The sequence below is a fragment of the Podarcis pityusensis genome (assembly GCF_964106645.2).
Source record: "Podarcis pityusensis genome assembly, chromosome: 4".
NCBI classification, from domain to species: Eukaryota; Metazoa; Chordata; class Lepidosauria; order Squamata; family Lacertidae; genus Podarcis; species Podarcis pityusensis.
This window is the reverse complement of record NC_138027.1, coordinates 92,455,226-92,475,479: the sequence shown is the minus strand read 5'-3', so window position 1 is coordinate 92,475,479 and position 20,254 is coordinate 92,455,226. Positions and strand designations below refer to the sequence as shown.

The 20,254-nt window shown below is 41.6% G+C and overlaps 1 long non-coding RNA gene across 1 annotated transcript; it reads right to left on the bottom strand.

The window, feature by feature from the left end:
• Positions 1-2,371: 2,371 nt before the first annotated feature.
• On the bottom strand, positions 2,372-3,286 carry LOC308476056. Its single transcript, XR_013985659.1, has 2 exons — positions 3,192-3,286; positions 2,372-2,548 (listed from the first exon to the last, which is right to left on the bottom strand). It is a non-coding gene; the product is annotated as an uncharacterized lncRNA (long non-coding RNA).
• Between the last annotated feature and the right edge of the window lie 16,968 nt (positions 3,287-20,254).

The following is a 20,254-nucleotide window of genomic DNA, read 5'->3' as shown; positions in this document are numbered from 1 at the left end:
TTCATAGTCTTTTCTTTAATTAACCCAGAAACTGCTTCCCTTTCTATTCCTTCGTCAGTCCATGAAACATTCTGCTTGCTTTCTGATCCACATATTTTTATTTAATATACCCTAAACGCAACCTGGAGGCAGGTGGCGCTGTGGTCTAAACCACTGAGCCTCTTGGGCTTGCTGATCAGCAGGTCGGCGGTTCGAATCACCATGATGGGGTGAGCACCCGCTGCTTGGTCCCAGCTCCTGCCAACCTAGCAGTTCAAAAGTACACCAAAAAGTGCAAGTAGATAAATAGGTACCACTCCGGCGGGAAGGTAAACAGCGTTTCTGTGTGCTGCTCTGGTTTTGGTGTTCCATTGTGCCAGAAGCGGCTTAGTCATGCTGGCCACATGACCTGGAAAAACTGCGGACAAACGCCGGCTCCCTCGGCCTGTAAAGCGAGATGAGTGCCGCAACCTCAGAGTTGTCTGCGACTGGACTTAACTGTCAGGAGTCCTTTACCTTTACCTTTTTAAATGTGACTTAAGACTTTAAGGAGAGTATGACCTCATCTAAGACAGTCTGAATCCCAATTTTCTGATCTGCACTTCTACTGACCAGGAAGACCTCTGTCCTGACTTGATTAAAGATAAAGCTATTGGCCCTCCTCCAGTTTACTATTTACATCTGATACTGCTTCAGAACATAAACAGTTTCTTTGTAGTTAGAGGTAAATAAAGGAAATATTGGGATGTCAGCGTCAGCAGCATATTGGCACCACACCCAAATCTTGGATAATATTTTTATTATTATTTATACCCCGCCCATCTGGCCAGGTTTCTCCAGCCACTCTGGGCACCTTATAGCATTTATAAAACATAGTGGGTGATCTCATGCAGTGGTTTCATGTACTCTAGCTGTTAAATGACATAGTGGTCAATATTCCTCACCCAGGAACAGCTTTTTAGAATATATGTAAACAGCCAACAACTGTATCACAAACAAAGTGCAAAATGCTCTGGATAACTCAATTCCACCCTGCACATTAATCTGACAGTGAATTTCATATAGGAATTCACAAAGATGAAATTTTGGAAAGATTTCTATATGTACTGGAATAATAGTTGTGAGCAAATGTTCTCAACGAGGGCTTAACTGTCAGGATGCATCTGGAGCAACCCAGTCAGATGGGCAGCATATATATAATAAAATTATGACCATTATAGGATGCAGCTGCATCAGAGAAAAACAGTGCCAGTCTTGCTAAATTTGAGAAGCCACTGTGATTGTATGAAAGAGCATCTCTAGCTCTTATCATTGCTGGCATGTTATCTCCCTAGTCATCGTTCAGTGTCAGTTCTCTGTTCTTACTAATACAAATGGAGCATCACAAAGAGTAAAGGGACCCCTGACCATTAGGTACAGTCGTGGCCGACTCTGGGGTTGCGGCGCTCATCTCGCTTTATTGGCTGTGGGAGCCAGCGCACAGCTTCCGGGTCCCGTGGCCAGCATGACTAAGCTGCTTCTCGCGAACCAGAGCAGCGCACAGAAACGCCGTTTACCTTCCCGCCAGAGCAGTACCTATTTATCTACTTGCACTTTTGACGTGCTTTCGAGCTGCTAGGTTGGCAGGAGCAGGGACCGAGCAACGGGAGCTCATCCCATCGCGGGGATTCGAACCGCCGACATTCTGCTCGGCAAGTCCTAGGCTCTGTGGTTTAACCGCTCACCACAAATTATCAGGTAAATTTGAGAGGCTTCTTTGCTATATAATATAATAATAATAATTTATTATTTATACCCCGCCCATCTGGCTGGGTTTCCCCAGCCACTCTGGGCGGCTTCCAAAAGAATATTAAAATACTATGATTCCACAGTGAGAAATGTGAACCGTAGGCTCAGGTAGTAGCAGATAGTGATGCTTTTGAAGTGTATAATTAGTTAACCGATTGAGTTTATGAATTTGCCCAGCTTGTAGTGTTTGGTTGTGATATGAATCAAGCACTGTTTCTCCATCTTTTAGAATGCTAAATGAGATTTTGCACATGCTTGATCAGTGTTCAACAGATCAAATCCCCGCAGCCCGGCTGCTTTAAAGGCATACACACAGAAGTCCTTTAATTAGAATAGCATATGTGCAGTGCTCTGGAAATATTTTTGTAAGCATGCTTGCTTCCAGTCTCATAATGGACAATATGTTTCTGCAGCTTGTCACCTGGCATTGAATTGTCATTCTCTGGGAGCTCATCCCCTTTGGCCACCAATCTTATTATTCACCCACCACAAGCAGCCATCCTGGCTCTTGTGTACAATATAACATTTGATGCAAAGTTGTGCATGATGTTTTCTGCATACTGTAGCAAACTAGATAACAACCACACTTCAAAAGAACGCCATATCTTCTAGAAATGAGTCTGGCTATTTTTTATTTAGAAATGAAACCAACCAGGTGTTGTTACTTCTTCCCCGATAAAGGACAGCTTTGAGATAGCTTATTTTCATAGTTGGGTTGTTTCAAGCTTCACCGAATGGAATTAATAGCCCACAGGTTTATAGCACCCTCAATGGTTGTTACCTAACAAAAAAAGAGAGAAGCTATGCTGTACCACACAAGGTCAGTGTGAACAAACCCAACATGTCAAGTGGTTCAAGTTTAATTTCGAAAGTATCTAAATGTGTCTCCTGAACACTCAGTCTTTCATCTTGAAATACATGTGCCTCCTCCTCCTTAAACCCCACCCTAAATTTTATCTTGCTTCATCACCATGAACTGTTCAAAATCAATTTTACTTGCTGTAAGCTGTCATTTCCTTAATACTATGATTGCCCATGTTTTCATATGACTTTTGAAAGCCCTTCCCACAGACTCGGTTCCTTGAAAAATCCATTTCTGTTTTAATGTTGGTTTAAACTGTATTGGAAAAACCTGATGAGAGTGTCACCCTGAATTATCTTAAAAGTACTACTTATGGGCACGAGACCAGCCTCGTTTTTCTTGGTACAAATTAAAGCACATATACTGATTTCTAGGTATCAAAGGGGAAAAAATCAGAAATGCCTTCCATCTGCATCAATGTCTGAGCAAGGAAGCACATTCTGTTCAACAGAACTTAAGTCTTGTAGTTTATCAGTGCAATCATTTGCATGCTTAATTGGAAGGAAATTCCACTGTCTTTACTAAAGCTTCCTCCCTAGTAAGTATGGAAAACACAACTCACATTCACAGTGGTTATAATCCAGAGATTTCTTCCTTGCTTGCTTATTTTGGGCGATTTTTACCCTGCTTCTTCAGGCAGTCATTTCCTAGACAAGCTAACAAAAAATCAAAATGTAAACACAATAGCAATAATACGTCAAGTTTTGATTCATCATTACAAGTATGTAGGCATTTCATGGGGCTTCTTTTTTTATTTAAAAAATCCTCAAATTTCAACATGCCCTCCTCCAGCTTTACCACAAACTGAAGCCTCCCTTCAGGCCAACTCTCTTCCTGGGAATTTTACCAAACCCCCACGCTTGTATGCTTCTTAACACATTATGCTGAACACATGCATAAGCTGTGAAATGGTGTAAATTTATTGATTTGGACAGCTCAACTGTTCTATACATAGGTACACACAGGCTGTGCACTGACTGGATGTAACGTGTGAACACCACTTGTACCCATAAATCAGGGGTAGTCAACATGGGGTTTTCCAGATGTTGGACTCCCATCACCCCTGATTGTTGGCCATGGTGGCTGGGGATGATTGGAACCTGAGAACAATAGCATCTGGAGAGTGTTACTGAACTCAGTTTGGGGGACAAATCTGTCTGCATGGTTACCCCAAAAAACTGTGGATAGAATAGAATGGAAGAAAATTTTGGTAGAGTACACCTGGATAGCGGTCTTGAAATCTGAGAAGCAGAAATGCTAATAAGTCCATAGTCAGTGTGAAGTGTGAAGATTTGTTACTCCATGCGACTGGCAGGGCTGTGCGAGCTTCCCTGTACCCTAATAATGTTAAGAACATGTCAAACCCTAAAATGATGGAAAACTGGTTCAATGGAAAACCCTAAAACAATGGAAAACTGGTCATAGGTCTCTCCTCTGACCTTCTACTTACCGATACAGAACTGATTTTGTGTGTGTGTGTAAGAAAAAGTGGGATGAGGGGGGCAAATGACAAATCAGAATGCAGAAAAATTGGGGGTGTCATTGGAGATAAAAAATAGACTGTGTTCAGTGCTAGCGCTCACTTCTTTCCCTTTTCCGCTTAATTTTATTTTTTTGACTTAGCTCATTTTTTCTATTTCTGCTTGTTCTGTTTCTCTGGAGCCCAGTTTTCTTTGCTTTTCTTGCTTCAGTTTTTGAAGCTGCTCTTCGCTATTTTCTCTGAGCCAGCCTTTTGAGGCCTGGATATTTGGTTCATGAACAGTTTCAGACACATGCAGTTTTTATAGGTTTTTATTTCCCCTAAAATCCTTTTCATTTTCACTTTACTTTCTCTTTATTCCCTTCCGACGCTTAGACTGCACCATTTTCAAAATTTCCCCCTCTGCATGCTTTAGTACTTATTTCCCATTTGGATCATTCTGGACCATATACACAGGATTCTGCATTTGTCTCTCTTAACTCCCCCACCTTAGTTCACAGAGGTTAGTTCCATAGAACCCTGTTTGCTTGGTAGCTATGTGGAGGTGTTGTTGTTGTTGTTTAGTCGTTTAGTCGTGTCCTACTCTTCGTGACCCCATGGACCAGAGCACGTCAGGCACTTCTGTCTTCCACTGCCTCAAGCAGTTTAGTCAAACTCATGCTGGTAGCTTCGAGAACACTATCCAACCATCTCGTCCTCTGTTGTCCCCTTCTCCTTGTGCCCTCCATCTTTCCCAACATCAGGTTCTTTTCCAGGGAGTCTTCTCTTCTCATGAGGTGGCCAAAGTATTGGAGTCTCAGCTTCAGGATCTGTCCTTCCAGTGAGCACTCAGGGCTGATTTCCTTAAGAATGGATAGAGTTGATCTTCTTGCAGTCCATGGGACTCTCAAGAGTCTCCTCCAGCACCATCAGCCTTCTTTATGGTCCAGCTCTCACTTCCATACATCACTACTGGGAAAACCATAGCTTTTACTATACGGACCTTTGTTGGCAAGGTGATGTCTCTGCTTTTTAAGATGCTGTCTAGGTTTGTCATTGCTTTTCTCCCAAGAAGCAGGCGTCTTTTAATTTTGTGACTGCTCTCACCATCTGCAGTGATCATGGAGCCCAAGAAAGTAAAATCTCTCACTGCCTCCATTTCTTCCCCTTCTATTTGCCAGGAGGAGATGGGACCAGTGGCCATGATCTTTGTTTTTTTGATGTTGAGCTTCAAACCATATTTTGCACTCTCCTCTTTCATCCTCATTAAAAGTTTCTTTAAATCCTCCTCACTTTCTGCCATCTATGTTGTGTCATCTGCATATCCGAGGTTGTTGATATTTCTTCTGGCAATCTTAATTCCAGCTAGGGATTCATCCAGCCCAGCCTTTCACATGATGAATTCTGCATATACGGTAAGTTAAATAAGCAGGGAGACAATATACCTCCTTGTCGTACTCCTTTCCCAATTTTGAACCAATCAGTTGTTCCATACCCAGTTCTAACTGTAGCTTCTTGTCCCACATAGAGATTTCTCAGGAGACAGATGAGGTGATCAGGCACTCCCATTTCTTTAAGAACTTGCCATAGTTTGCTGTGATCGACCATGACCAGTGGCTTAGCGTGGGTTGCCGGCACCCGGGGCCACATGGAGTGGGGGGTGGGAGGGAAACGGATGGAGTACGTATGTGCATTCAACTGCCTAACGGTGTCTGCATCACCCAAGAGATTGCAGCCGCAGAGATAAGAAAAGAATAGTCATTCCATTGTCTGGAGAGGTCACTTCCTTGTTCGCATGAAGCCCAGCAACGGAAGCACACAGCTGTATTGAGGCAGCACCGAGTGTTGAAATTTTGCACCCCCAACCATTTTTAACCTGGGGTAACTGCCCCTGTGCCCTCCCTCCACACTATGCCACTGATAATGGCTAGTAGAAACTGATAGCCTTGACCGCAACAAATTTGTCTAATCCTCTTTCAAAGCCATCACTGGCTCCATATTTTGGTGGCCATCACTGGCTCCATATTTTATCAATAATAATAATAATAATAATAATAATAATAATTTATATCCTGCCCTCCCCAGCTGAAGCTGGGCTCAGGGCGGCTAACAAGAATAAAACAGTATAAAAGTATAGCATAAACAACACTCTAAAATCATTCATTATAAAATTAATTAATTCAAGCCACTGGCAACCATTGGGCCAGAGCTCCGCGAAGATTGCCGAGGGAGGGAGTCAGGCTGTGCCCTGGCCAAAGGCCTGGTGGAACAGCTCTGTCTTGCAGGCCCTGCGGAAAGATGTCAAGTCCTGCAGGGCCCTTGTCTCTTGTGACAGAGCGTTCCACCAGGTTGGAGCCGCAGCCGAAAAAGCCCTGGCTCTAGTTGAGGCCAGCCTAACTTCTCTGTGGCCTGGGACCTTCAAGATGTTTTTATTTGAAGACCGTAAGTTTCTCTGTGGGGCATACCAGGAGAGGCGGTCCCGTAGGTACGAGGGTCCTAGGCCGTATAGGGCTTTGAAGGTTAAAACCAGCACCTTAAACCTGAACCTGTACTCCACTGGGAGCCAGTGCAGCTGGTATAGCACTGGGTGAATGTGATCCCGAGGCGAGGACCCCGTAAGGAGTCTCGCCGCAGCATTCTGCACCAGCTGGAGTTTCTGGGTCAGTCTCAAGGGCAGCCCCACGTAGAGCGAGTTACAATAATCCAGTCTGGAGGTGACCGTCGCGTGGATCATGAGTCACATGAAGAACTGCTTTCTTCTATCTGCCCTGAAATTCAGCTTCATTAAATGCCCATGAGTTTTAATGTTATGACAGAGCATCAGCCTCCTGTACCAGAATATATCCTCACATTTTGTCTTCTGGTATTTCATGTGGAAAACAACCAAACGTTTAATGCATTTCCTTTTCTGATATATTTCACATATAATGAGCTCTAATTGTTCCTTCTACCTATTTTCTGCCTCTGCTTCATTTATAAATGGCAGTACCCAATTTTACTGAGCATATGCCCCTGACATTGTTCTGATAACACAATGCATAATAGATAAGAACAAAACAACCATTTGTATTAGCTTTGCTGGAGGGAGGGAAATAGCTTCGAAAACACATAATCACGATATTTATTTTGCTGGTAAGGTGTTATTTGGTCATATTAAATTCCTCCTGCCTCTCATGAAAGTTAATTCTACCTCCAGTTTTCTCAGAAGCAGAGAGCCCAAAAGTAATTAGGGGGAAAAGAGAGAGAAGTAATAAAGCAGTTGGAACATCTGCATTTAGTTTCTACTTCTTTAGTATATATCCATTTTATTCTCCTAATTCATTCTGTATGTGTTTAGAAAATAAAGCCATAATGCATCTTCTCCCATGCTTACATCTTAGAAAGAGGCCATTCAATCTACTTATAAGAGGCAAAGATGGCCATTCTATTGAAAGTGATAGCCAGGGACATTATGACGCACTGAGCACTGAGAATGCGGTAGCTAGACTGGTGACTGGGAGTGGCCGCTGAGACCACATAACACTGGTCCTGAAAGATCTACATTGGCTCCCAGTACATTTCCAAGCACAGTTCAAAGTGTAGGTGCTGACCTTTAAACCCCTAAACAGCCTCGGCCCAGTATACCTGAAGGAGTGTCTCCACCCCCATCGTTCTGCCCGGACACTGAGGTCCAGCTCCGAGGGCCTTCTGGCGGTTCTCTCACTACGAGAAGTGAGGCTACAGGGAACCAGGCAGAGGGCCTTCTCAGTAGTGGCACCCGCCCTGTGGAACGCCCTCCCACCAGATGTCAAGGAAATAAACAACTATCTGAATTTTAGAAGACATCTAACGGCAGCGCTGTTTAGGGAAGTTTTTAAATGTTTGATGTTTTATTGTGCTTTTAATTTTCTGTTGGAGCTGCCCAGAGTGGCTGGGGAAACCCAGCCATATGGGCAGGGTATAAATAAATTATTATTATTACTACTACTACTATTTATTAGTTGTGCACTGCTCCCATTTTGTAGATTTCTTCATCTCCCTGGAAAACAGGGTTCATTTTTCTGCTCCTTACATTTGGGAGGGAGGAGTCATATAAATGAGCATAGAGAAGGAGGTCGACTCAATGTGTTCTCCCTAACAGAGAGCACGTGTTGCGGTGGGGGCCTGCAGGCCACCCCACTGTTACGGGGTGGATGTTTGGAGGGGACTCAGGCAGTGATTGGGTAAATTGAGTCTCCGGGGAGATTTCCTTGTTGCCAATTTGGAGGAGTGGTCAGAAGTTTTAACTGCTGGATGCCCAGCTTTGGGCGTCCTCTTGGGCTGCTTGTACCGGATCACCCGCCCACCCTCCCTGAATTGAGGGTTCTTTGCATTTGACATTGCTATGCCTGTCATAGAGTCGTCTGCTCTTGAGGCAGGGGCCTGGTAGGAATTTTGTGCATTTGGCTGATCGGCTGGTGCCATTTGGTTTTTGCCTACTGTGTAGCAAATCGTCACAACTTGTAACGTTGGTGGTTAGGCATTGGTTCAAATTGGCTGGTGGAGGGGTAAGTGCCTACCCCTCCAAAGGTGGTGCTGTGAGGGAATTCCGTTAAAGGAATCCAGGGGCTTGCCATCCTTTTCGTCCTTGTCCCTGGCATTGGACTTGGGCCGGGCAAGCCACCAGGAGCATGCGGGTGAGAAGTGAGGGACTGAGTCCCAGCTTCATTTGTCCCCAATATTGTTTCTCTGACTGGCTTCTGCTGGAATCTGGAAGTCAGTTCTGTCCCTGGGGCAAGGACAGATAGTCGTAACCAATGCCTAAGCAACCATTTACATGTGTGTATTTAAATAAAGTTGTGGCCAAAATCATGCCAAAAACCTTAAACAAAATTTGATGTGTGATGTGTGAGTTATTGGGGTAGCCTGGGGACCTCGACACGCAATTGTTTTTATCTCAACAGAATTGTGAGGAAGCACTCCATTCTTTCTTAGGGACAGACCTGCAGACTTGCAGATGCAGGAAGGGGTAGATTGGGTCGTATATGTTGAAATAAATTAAACGATTTAATAAATAAACTGTTATCATTTCAATGGCCATTAAAGTTGGAGATATCACAGACTTGTAGGTGATTTTGCCCATATCTGGTGGCCATAGTGGTCTTTTTTTTTTTTTGCCCTTGCAGAAAGCAGGATCTGGAATGAAAGCAGTGAGTTGAGGATGATCAAGAACAATTCTGGATTCAGGAGAAATACATTTTTGTGCTACAGATGGGTTACTGTGTTTGCAGCCTCAGCCAAGGATGGCAGGGACAGTGTACTTCTGCTCCCTGTCAATTTCACATTGCCCGTATTCAAAAACATTGGAGCACAATATGTTATAATGTTGCATCCCAGTATTCCTGAATATAAATTGAATATACCTCCCCCCCCCCAAAAAAAGGATTTTTGTTGTTGTTGTGAAAGTAAACCAAAAGACAATTTGTGGCTTAACTGCTGAAGTCTGTCCCAGAGTCAGGGAGAAATACAAAGCAAATTAAAGATGAGACAGTTGCAAGCCAAAGGATGCTTCAGCATTCAGGGGAGAATGAGGGGATAGAAATGGAAAAAACAGCCTTGGCTGGCAGGGACTGATGGGAGTTGTAATCCAAAACATCAAGAGGGCACCGGACTGGTGAAGGCTGTAGGTAGAAGATGAAGAACTGTATTGCAAACTTTGGAGAAGTGCAAATTCTGAAGGGCAATTTAGTTCTGATTATGTATTAGCCTTATAGTCCGTATAGTTAAAGCTATGGTTTTCCCAGTAGTGTTGTATGGAAGTGAGAGCTGGACCATAAAGAAGGCTGATCACCGAAGAATTGATGCTTTTGAACTATGGTGCTGGAGGAGACTCTTGAGAGTCCCATGGACTGCAAGAAGATCAACCTTCTCCATTCTGAAGGAAATCAGCCCTGAGTGCTCAGTGAAAGGACAGATCCTGAAGCTGAGGCTCCAATACTTTGGCCACCTCATGAGAAGAGAAGACTCCCTGGAAAAGACCCTGATGTTGGGAAAGATGGAGGGCACAAGGAGAAGGGGATGACGGAGGACGAGATGGTTGGATAGTGTTCTCGAAGCTACCAGCATGAGTTTGACCAAACTGCGGGAGGCAGTGGAAGACAGAAGTGCCTGGCGTGCTCTGGTCCATGGGGTCACGAAGAGCTGGACATGACTAAACGACTAAACAACAACAAATGTATTAGCCTTAGTTAAGAATTTGGTTGGTTGGTTTAAAAATGCAGATCAAACAAAATTCTTTGCCAGCAAGGCTGTTATCTTGAAGTCACACAGCTTATGCGATTTTGGGGTGTCTTGGTAAGTTCAGGCATCTAAGACCAGTTACCCAGGAAGGCGCATTATGTGACCCATGAGAGTAGCCAAATAACCAGAATGTACAACGGTGATATCAGCAAGCAGGTTGAAGGTTTGCATGGCATTGAGGCCATGATCAGTTCTTCATTCCACAACCTCCATGTTGATGGAATGGGTCCACCAGCCTTGGACCACCCCAAACCCGTTCCATGGGAGTCAGCCAGTGTTGAACCTTGTGGTGATAAATAAAATTATAATGTGTTATGTTATATTCTAGAGGTCGCTGAGAATTTGTAATAGTATTACTTGCAAGACTTATTGTAAAACATATAGAGCATTAAATATAAAATAGAGAAAACTTGCCCAAGTTATGCTAAGGAATCTTCAAGAACATATTTTTCTCTAGTCTACCTTGTTTCACATTCTGGTTCCTCTTGAAAATTCAGTAGTAAGCGTTTAAACATTGCAGGCCTTCCCCTCATTTTTAACATTCATTTCTGTGCTTGCTTTATGAGATGTCTTAACAACAGCCAGCTTTTATGTAAATTGTAAGATTAGAAGTTAATGTCTTGTGCAAAAGCTAAATGATGAAGAGGACCTTTTTTATTAAAAGGGATACAAATTCAGTTGAAGTGGAATAAAACAGACTTCCTTGACACCTTCAGAATATTAAACAATTTTTACATCCACCTGCTTCAGCCTTCAACAGTTACTTTTGTAGGAAATAAGAAAATGAGGACTCGCTGCTAATCTTTGCACGTTTATATTTATGTCATATATGCTTCTATCATTGTCAAGTCTTAAGCTTATGTGCAGAATTAATGTAGCTGATACTTTTACAGTCCTTGCAGTTTACATTTAAAATCCTATTTGACTGTCGCGTGAGTTTGGTGAAGAAGGCAGTTTGGCATGTGAAATAGATTCCAGAACCTTGCACGGGATGTTGAGTCAAAAAATGGGATTCCATATTTATTCATTATTTTCTTTGGTCAGTACATTTTATTGGTTATGGCACTGCAATTCCATGACTCGTGCACAGCTTATTGTAAGGTTATTCTAATACGAACAAAAAGAAAAGAATGGATTATTCTGTAAAATATTGAAATGGTTAACACTGATTTTTCATTACTTCACTAGCAAATGCCCATTCAGATGTGTGGATGTGGATGGAAGCCTAGCCTAGCGATGAGGGAGCCATTGCATACCAAGTCAGTTTTCCCCGATTGACCACAGTCTTGGAAAATGTATCTTAAAACTAGATTAAATTTATAACTAGAAACGGATGGAACCCCTGAGTTTTGTTACAGAAATATTTGGGTGCAAAGGAACTTTCAGACATGATTATGCTTGAACTTCTGGAAATGTATTCCATAGATTGTTTCATACTCTGCAGGAAGAGTTTTACTTCCAAACTTATCATAGTCTGAAACTCTGAAATTTTAGGCCACACCACATTTCCAGAGAAACTAATTTTCCATCCTAACATAAAGACATCATTATACAATGTCAACCAAGAAGGTCTCTACATGCAATAGTTGGATTTTTTATATTTATCTGTGAAAAAGCTGTGTTTGTGGTTTTGTGTAGTTTCATTGTAACAAACTATTAAAAATATTATATTTTTAATATTTTTTCTAAAAATATAAATTATTATATATATATTTTTGGGAGAAAAAAGAAATGGCTTTTTAAAAAGAAAAAGCAGAAACAAAACAATACTTTGTTTTAAAGGCAAATTTGGTCCTGTACTAGCATTTTGGATCAATTCTTAGGCAATTCAGATCCACCTCACTTTTTGCCTTGGAGTCAGGTATATTTAATGGGCAAAAGCTGCACTATTGTATGGTGGCAGTCTGGCCCTATTTAATATTTTGTGAAAAAGTTATAGATCTTCTTCCACATATTCTTAAAGACGGCTATACAAAGCTGTTTCCATTTAGGAATAATATTTTTTAAGCCCCTCGTGTTCTTAATATCCATAGGATAAAGCCTATCAACATGAAGATAATAAAGGATTTGCAGTCCAGTGAATAGTACAAACCACACGCAGATTAACATCCATTTTCTCATATCCTCAGCTAGGCCATACAAATAATAAAGGTATTAATGGAGATCAAGGTATATAAACCAGGACAGCATATAAATCTTTCAGAATGAGAAGAAATGCTCTCTTCAGCGGGTCCTGGGGATGGAGCTACTGTCTGGAAGCAATGTACCAAACATTTAAAATACCCAGAACCTGGAAAAACCGTTTACATGAATAAAACCATTATATTGTTAATAGTGAAGATGTTACAAGCTGCCTTCTAACACATACAACGCATACACAATATATTTTCCCCCAAAAAAATTCTTATTTTTTTCCCCCGTTTTCAACTTTTACAAACATTTTAGCCAGAAAAAAGTCTTTACAAATCTACTTTACCTTCCCCTCGACTTTCCTCCCCTCCCTCCTGCAGTTATTTATTTCATATCTTTTTATTACTGCATATCCAATTCAAATATATTTATCATTTTTCCCTTATCCTACCTTTAATTAACTCTTACTGCACGTGTGTATTTCAGTCCCGCTAGGGTTTTAATTTGTTGACAATGTGCCCTCAAATAATCAATACATTTTCCCCATTCTATTTTAAAAGGTCTCTCTTCTTGATTTCCTATTCTTCCGGCGAATTTCGCCATTTCTGCGCATTCTGTTAGTTTTAATTGCCAGTCTCCATTAGTCAGAACTGTTCATTCCTTCCATCTTTGGGCATAAATCATTTGAGCAGCCTTGTGTGTTTCCCAAACTTGGTTCTCCGGCTGTTTCTGGACTACAACTCCCATCATCCCTATCTGGCAGGACCAGTAGCCAGGGATGATGGGAATTGTAGTCCAAAAACATCTGGAGAACCAAATTTGAGAAGCACTGCACTATACCAAGAGGCTTCATGAAATTGGGCAGAGTGTTGTCTCCCTGTGCTTTCTTTCCATGTCTGTGGCTTCAAGCTCATGTCATCCCAGGTTAAGTGACATCTATTTGTCTCATCACATCAGCTGATGTTCATTCCCATTCAAAGCCTGATCCCATTGACAAAGAGTTGGGTTTGTTTTGCTAGAGAGTATACTACCTTACGGCCAAATACCGTATTGACCTGAATATAAGCCACACTTCCCCCCAAAAAAATTCTGACCATGAAAAGTTAAAATGTGGCTTAAATTCATGACCTAACCTGATCCAAAACACCCACCCACCCCACTCACACACAAAAACAAAGATCACCACAGCCAATCACAAACAAACAACCACACCCTAGGCCAACCCCAACCTCTCTCACCACCAAAGAAACACAAATGAGCAGCAGATAACCTGCACGAGCAACGCTGACACCAATTAAGCAAACTAGAAACATCGCCACCTGACCCCACCCCCACCCATCTTCCCCCCTTCCACCCCTTTCCCCCCTAATGTCTCAACAAAAAAATAAAATAAAAAAGAATGACTACATAAGGTGTTTGAACTTAAAAATAAAAAATAAAAATTCGCAACCTTACAAAAATTGGCTTTTACAATATCACTGATGAAACATGCTAGTCCTTCTTTGCCAGCCGAGTTTGCGCAGTGACTGGGGCGATGGAATAAAAACCTGCCCGCAATATCTTTGCTTACGTTTATTTTTAAATAATAATCAAACAGCTGCAAAACACCCCTTGTCAAAAGCTCACTGATGTGCTGCCATGCAGATTATAATTACAAACAGACATCTCTGAGTAGCACCATTGACCACATCAATATTAAGAAAACCCAACAAAAAATGGCTTAAATTTGCGACCTTACAAAAATGGGCCTTTATGATATCGCTGCTGAAACAGACTTACGGTAAAATGGAACAAAAATTGTTTTATTGCCGATTTGTGAGGTTGAGACTGTTGTGCAATTAATTCTAATGTCACTCATTGTGTTTACTTACGGGTCCTCTGTAGTACCCATAGGATTTACTTCTACATTTGCCATTTTATGGATGTGAGTGCCTACGGAATTTTAAGGGAGTGACTTATATTTGGGTATTGTCTCTCCCCCCCCCCCCCGAATTTTAAAAGTGCAGCTTATTTGCGGCTTATATTTGGGCCAATACGGTACTTGCCAACCAAACCCCCATTTTTGCAGCAGCCCAAACCTTCACATAGCAAGATGTTTAAACTTAACGTGTATATATATATATATATATATATATATATATATATATATAAAACAATAGTGCTGAAAAGCTTCTGTATAAACATTGGCTTGGTCTTAATGATGTTTAATACAACCATGACATTTTTGAAAGGACTTTCCTTTGGCTTCTGTTCAAGTTGTCAAAACAAAAATAAAAATTGATAAGGTTGCCATATGGAGCCATTTATTCTGGGAGAAATATATAAATTTAATCTTACTGTAGATGACAGCTATGCTAATTAGCATAGATTTGCCTCCCTTCCCATTTTTTAATCAAACAAAGCTTCCTGAAATCCGCAGGAGTAGCTGATTCTATAATATAACTTATTTGAATTCCAGGAAATCATGGCTGCTTTCTTTTATAAGGACTACAAGGAAACTTGTAGTAATCACTTAGCAATAACCTGTAAATAATAATCATTAGAGAGTTGGACCAGGAGTGGGGAGACCCATTTTCCCATCCCTAAGGTAAAGGTAAAGGGACCCCTGACCATTAGGTCCAGTTGTGACCGACTCTGGGGTTGCGGCGCTCATCTCGCTTTATTGGCCGAGGGAGCCGGCGTACAGAAGTCCTAGGCTCTGTGGTTTAACCCACAGCTCCACCCATGTTCCCATCCCTAGTCGGTAGCAAAAACCTGCTAGGGGGAAACTTATCACAATCTATTAGCCTACCATGTAAGGATAAAAAAGGGGGGCTGAGTGATGCACAATGTCTTTTTATATGGTCTCCAACACTGTGGAGAATGATTATTATTACTGCTGTATTTGGCTATTGTTATGATTTCCCCCCCTGGAGACACAATTATAATAATGTCAGATGATTGGCAGGTGGGCAGCCTGACTCACCTATCAAACTTGGCTTGTGGGGATCAGAAAGAAAAGGATTCATGATTGTGGAATTCAGATATAAAAATTTACAGCATGCTATAGTTTAAGAGAAAATTATATGAAAACGATATATCGTTGGTCTCTAACACCAAGTAAATTGGCAAAAATTTATAAATCTAAATCAAACAAATGTTGGAAATGTAAAGAGAAAGAAGGTTCTTTTTATCCTATGTGGTGGTCTTGTAGTAAGGTTCAAGCTTACTGGGAAATGATATATAATGAATTGAAAAGGGTGTTCAAAATAACTCTTATTTAAAAAATCAGAAGCTTTTCTTTTGGGAATTATAGGAACAGAACTACCTAAATTGTATAGAAATTTATTTATGTATGTGACTATAGTGGCAAGAATGTTACTTGCCCCAAAATGTAAAGAAGCAGAAGTCCCAGCAAAGGAAGAATGGATACAAAAATGTATGGAATATGCAGAAATGGCAAAACTTACCAGAAAAATAAGAAATCAAGATAACAAACTTTTTATAAAAGAATGGAAATGGTTTATTGAATATTTACAGATAAATTGTAAACAGATAAAAACATTAGCAGGATTATTGCAATAACCTGCAGTTTTATAAGAGTATATATTTATAGTAGGTAACTAAATGAGCAAGTTAAATGAATTTGGATATGCAGAAGATATTAAAAATCATAGAATCATAGAATCATAGAATCATAGAGTTGGAAGAGACCACAAGGGCCATCGAGTCCAACCCCCTGCCAAGCAGGAAACACCATCAGAGCACTCCTGACATATGGTTGTCAAGCCTCTGCTTAAAGACCTCCAAAGAAGGAGACTCCACCACACTCCTTGGCAGCAAATTCCACTGTCGAACAGCTCTTACTGTCAGGAAGTTCTTTCTAATGTTTAGGTGGAATCTTCTTTCTTGTAATTTGAATCCATTGCTCCGTGTCCGCTTCTCTGGAGCAGCAGAAAACAACCTTTCTCCCTCCTCTATGTGACATCCTTTTATATATTTGAACATGGCTATCATATCACCCCTTAACCTCCTCTTCTCCAGGCTAAACATGCCCAGCTCCCTTAGCCGTTCCTCATAAGGCATCGTTTCCAGGCTTTTGGCCATTTTGGTTGCCCTCCTCTGGACACGTTCCAGTTTGTCAGTGTCCTTCTTGAATTGTGGTGCCCAGAACTGGACACAGTACTCCAGGTGAGGTCTGACCAGAGCAGAATACAGTGGCACTATTACTTCCCTTGATCTAGATGCTATACTCCTATTGATGCAGCCCAGAATTGCATTGGCTTTTTTAGCTGCCGCGTCACACTGTTGGCTCATGTCAAGTTTGTGGTCAACCAAGACTCCTAGATCCTTTTCACATGTACTGCTCTCAAGCCAGGTGTCACCCATCTTGTATTTGTGCCTCTCATTTTTTTTGCCCAAGTGCAATACTTTACATTTCTCCCTGTTAAAATTCATCTTGTTTGTTTTGGCCCAGTTCTCTAATCTGTCAAGGTCGTTTTGAAGTGTGATCCTGTCCTCTGGTGTGTTAGCCACCCCTCCCAGTTTGGTGTCATCTGCAAATTTGATCAGGATGCTCTTGAGTCCATCATCCAAGTCGTTGATAAAGATGTTGAATAAGACCGGGCCCAAGACAGAACCCTGTGGCACCCCACTAGTCACTCTTCTCCAGGATGAAGAGGAACCATTGATGAGCACCCTTTGGGTTCGGTCAGTCAGCCAGTTACAAATCCACTGAGTGGTAGCATAGTCAAGAACGCATTTTACCAGCTTCTTTACAAGAATATCATGGGGCACCTTGTCAAATGCCTTACTGAAATCAAGGTAGGCTATATCCACTGCGTTCCCTTCATCTACCAGGCTTGTAATTCTGTCAAAAAACGAGATCAGGTTAGTCTGACATAATAATTAAGGAACCGCGGAAAGAGGAGGAAGGAAGTCAATTTTTGAAATGACAAATGGATTGTAAAACTAATGAAATGTATAAATTTGAGAAGTATAACTAAAAAACGTAAAAGAAAGGAAGGAAGGAAGGAAGGAAGGAAGGAAGGAAGGAAGGAAGGAAGGAAGGATTCAGCTCGCTTGCCCTTTGCCTCTTTGGGGCTTGGCGAATTGGGAAACTGGCTTGGCCTTTAAAGTTGGCCATGGCAAAATAGCTGCAGTGAAAGTCAAACGCTTTTAAGTCCAGAGTTTTGTGAAACTGAGAATCCTGTTTCCCTTTCCTCCTCCCTGCCCCCACAACATGAGCACCAGCAATATTGCTGTCTACAGTCATTTATATTTATATTTTTGAAAATATTCTCCTAAGCTTTTCATTTGTTTTTCTGTCAGAGTGAGACTTTAATGTAATATACTTGCAAATACCTGCATGTATGCTGATTTGAACATTTCCCAAAGTGGAAAAAAGAAGAAGAAGACATCCAAAGTGGAAATATACTTTTGCTTCTACTAAAGCAAAACAATACTGAGATGGGTGAAAGCAGAAATATTAAAACAGGCTAATATAATTTTCACCTGAACTTAAGGGCTGTTGATACTAACATTGCCTAATCACTCTTTCATCAGGATAAAAAGTTGATGTCTGAAGAATTGCTAGAAAGTAGATTACTGATTTATTGATGTTTAATTCATAATTATTTGTTTTCCTCTGACTTTTCCCATTTTGACCATTGACGATGACTAAAACCAGTTGGTTCCTGCAGCTCTTCGCAGTTTAAACACATTCTATGAGGTAAAAATTTCCCCTTATTTTCAGGGCAAAGTGATTATGCCATTTGCAGAAACTCTTGAATCCCAGAAGAAAAAAATACTTACTCATGGAAGGCATTGCAAACCTATCCTTTGTGTATTTTCATTCCCCAGATCAAACCATCGCTTAAATCTAGCACTGCTTGTCTATGCTTGAAGCACCAGTATAAGCTGTAGGAGACTTCCGGGTTAGCGCCACCGGCAATGGCGGATTTCCTCTGATCTGGAGGAATCCGCTCCGTGGAAATCAGGGTCTGGACCTCCACGGCGAGGCGGAGACCCATCAAAAACCACAGGCGGGAGAAGCCTGTGGACCTGGGATTCGGCTGGCACCTTTTGCGCCTCCCGTACTCGCGGGGAAACCCAGTTACGGGGATCCGGAGCGACGTGGGGTGAGCGGCGCGGTGCTTCGAACCGATTGCTCTTTTCACGGAGTGAAGCCGCATTGCTGTTGCCGGAGAGCGCTGACTTTTTTCCTGTGGACAGTTGGACTCTAAACAAGTACCCGTGAGTAGAACGGAAAATTGGATTATTAAACTTCGTAATTTGGCATCGGAGCGGGAAGGTCTAAACAGGAAGTCCGCCTTCCGCTTTTGTAAATAGTTTGAAGCAAAGACATCACAAGCTAAAGTCCGGAAAGTTATTTGTAAAGGACTAAATTTCCATCGGTTAAAACTGCAAAACCCCCCTTGGAAGCAGGAGAAGAGGGGGGAAATCTTAAATTGTTCAAGCCTGCAGGAGAGAGAGTAAAGAAAGATAAATTTCTATCGTCTTGAACCTGGGAACGGGCTGTCAAAGACGGACATTTTGGGAAAGTTCATTGACTGTGAATAGAACGTATGTTGACAGATAGTCAAATAAGAGAAACATATTGATTCCAAAGTTTCCTTTTGCACTAAAAAGGAACAAATATTTGAAAAACGAAAGTAATTTTGTTGCCGGATCTGCTTGTAAAAGGATGGATACAAATAGAAATTGTTTCCTCTAGAGGGAGCTTTTGAACTGTTGTTGGAGTGGACCTGGGGAACTCTACAGCTGTAGAAATTAAAGATCGTGAGAACTAGACATTGACCTTGAACAAGAATGTGGGCAGAGGAAGTCTTAGTGATTGCTCTTTGCAAAACAAGTGCCCTACTGGAACAGCTTCGTGAGAAGATAGATTTGATGACTACTGCAATTGATAATTTCGGACAAACAGTGAATATCTATATAGAACCTGCTCAGGAACTGACCCAAGAATCTGCTCTGACAGGGCAAGCTGCGGAGAAGACAAAGGAGGAGGTTGTTGTTGAACCTCAAGTAATACAAGTCGAGAGAGCTGCGGCCCTGCAGGAACATAAGTTGTTGCTTCTGAGGACTGAATCTGGAGTGAGTCAGACTTGGAGAGATGGAGTCCTCTTGGGGCTGGAGATGGCAAGTTGGTCAGACCCCCCTATGCAGGGATGTCCTGGCTTTTGGGATCTGGTTTTGGGCCAGGGGGAGACTGGAGTAGTCGAGGCCCTTAACTTTGGAGGGACATTGAAGTATGCTTTGGAATATTTTTTGGATTTTGGTGCTGACCATGGAGAATGGGCTGACCTGTCGAGAAGGGATAAAGACATCCTTAGGTTGTTTCCCCGAGATCTACTCCTCAGTGATAAAGGAAGGAAATCAAGAACAAGACCAGCAGAAGACAAAGTAAAGTGCAGGTACAAATATGAAGAAGATCTGCAGAAGGGACATGGAAAAGAGTTAAGAGCCTCGGACATAAGATCACCAGGTTGATGGACTAGATGGAATAGACAGAAAGGACTGACAGAACCCGAGACCAGGAAGAAGAGACGGTGGATGAAGATTGGAAGAAATTTTTAAAATTTATTTAGAGAAATATTGTAAAATTAATGAGTGCTAGAAAAATCTTGGAATGAAACTATTAGGCTTTAGTAGAAATGTTATAAGGAGTTATGTATAAATATGTTTTCAAGTTCTAGGGCTTTTTATGGTAAGATAAGGTTAAAATAAATTAAGACAACTAAAGGACAGAATACAGTGAAAGATGGAAAGGATTTGCT